This window comes from Fistularia commersonii, unplaced genomic scaffold, assembly GCF_037954325.1.
Source record: "Fistularia commersonii isolate RoL2024-O1a breed Wild unplaced genomic scaffold, RoL_Fcom_v1.0 HiC_scaffold_50, whole genome shotgun sequence".
Classification (NCBI taxonomy): Eukaryota; Metazoa; Chordata; class Actinopteri; order Syngnathiformes; family Fistulariidae; genus Fistularia; species Fistularia commersonii.
In genome coordinates this window covers 543,093-545,000 of record NW_028234008.1, presented here as the reverse complement: position 1 = coordinate 545,000, position 1,908 = coordinate 543,093, and positions in this window count along the sequence as shown.

Here is a 1,908-nt window from a genome sequence, read left to right as displayed (position 1 = left end):
ATAACTGAGAGCATATTTCTCAGATAACAACATCGATGTCCGGAGAAGGTGCAGCTTTGCCGCTCCGCGGGGTCCTGTAGACCCCCCCCCCCTTCATACACACATGCAATACGCCTCGAAACGCATCGCTCGCACTGACGCGGGGAATCCTTTACCAAGCTTCCACAACAACGGCGAGAATCTCGTCGCTTCGGCCGCCGTTAGGAGGAAGGGGGGGGGGGGGGCATTAAGGGGGAGAGAGAGAGAGAGAGACATGGAGATTTTCTCAGCCTCTCATTCTTTTTTTTTTTTTTTTTTTTTAATTGAACATTAATAGTACACACAAATATACAAATGTACAAATAAACGTGGCACGGTAGAACTGAATGTCAATGAAACAACCAGGGATGAGGAAGAAAAGGACATAAGGACAAGTTAATAGTGTTAACGGTTTGTGAGAAATTTATAATGCTTGACCAAAAAAGAAATTAAAAGGAAATAATTAAATAAATAGATGGACAAATTAAATTAAAAACGAAAAAAAAAAATTGCAAGGGGAATAAACCATGTTATTTGGTCTGCGGTTTACAAGGAATTTCAGACATCAAACTGTATGTTTTTTGGTTTTTGGATTTTTCCATAAGTTTTCAGGATTTTTTTTTTTTTTTAATTATTCAAAATCGTTTATGAAGAAATTAAAATTTGGGGAACATAGCTGCATTCTGTTTTTGTGAACGAAGAACTTGGCCAGGCCAGGAGATCTGTGAGTTACCCCTCAATACCGGCTGGGTCTTTTACGGAGGAATAATATGTGTGGCACGTCTCTTGCTTTGCAGAACTGGAAGAAGTTAAGTTTATTATGCTAGACAAAAAAAGACATTGAAAGGAAATAATTAAATAAATAGATAGACAAATGAAATTAAAAACGAAAAAAAAAAATAGGAGAAACATTACTTCCGCTCCTCCAATCCTCTGTTTCTCAGCTCCACCGCTCCTCCGCTATTGGCCCTGGTACCCCCGATCCTCCGAACTCAGGCGAATTGCGTGACGTGCTTCTGCTATTCTCCGCTCGTCCGCTTTTCCGCTTTGGGGCTTGGAACCCCTGAACCGCTGGACATAAGCGAATCACGGGCAGGATTTCTGCCCTCCTCCGCTCCTCCACTCATCCGGTACAGGCCCTGGTACTCCATGTCCGCGACCCCCTCCACCTTAACAAACTGTCACAAACACACACACACACACATATACACACGCACACAAACACACTTACACACACCTTAACTCATCATAGCTGTGCTAATAGCATTAGCCAAAACACATCCACAAGCACACAAACATGATCTCATCCACTCATTCACATGTGTGTGCCCAGAGGTCCGGGAGCTCCATGTTGTAAATGGGCGGTACTTTTACCTACTACGCTACTGCTACTGGCGCTACTGCTATATCAGTGTGTTACGTCTGTGTGTTTTTGCGTCTTAACAAAGGAAGAAGAACGTTCCGTGTTTTTTTCTTTCATGCTGCCTGCAATAAAGTTTGTTCTTAAAATACAATAGGTTATGGGCCCAGAGTGTCTCTAAAAGGCTGGATTACACTGAATATTGTGTGATAGTGAACAGTATTGTGGGAACTCACAATGGAGGACAAGCTGTTTATCGACAAGCTGAGCGGACCGGAGAATTGGGCAACGTGGAAGTTTCAAATGGAACATCTGCTAAAGGCTAAAGGACTGTGGCGAATGCTAACAGAGGAAGACACATTAGCCCCAGATGCTAACGCAGCAGCACAGGGTGAGTTCACGAAACAGAGAGAGAAAGCGTTCTCTGTGTTAGTGCTCAATGTAAGTTCATCCCTGTTGTACCTGATTACAAACTGTAAGACTCCCAAAGAAGTGTGGACTACACTGAAAGATATTTTTGAAAGAGACAC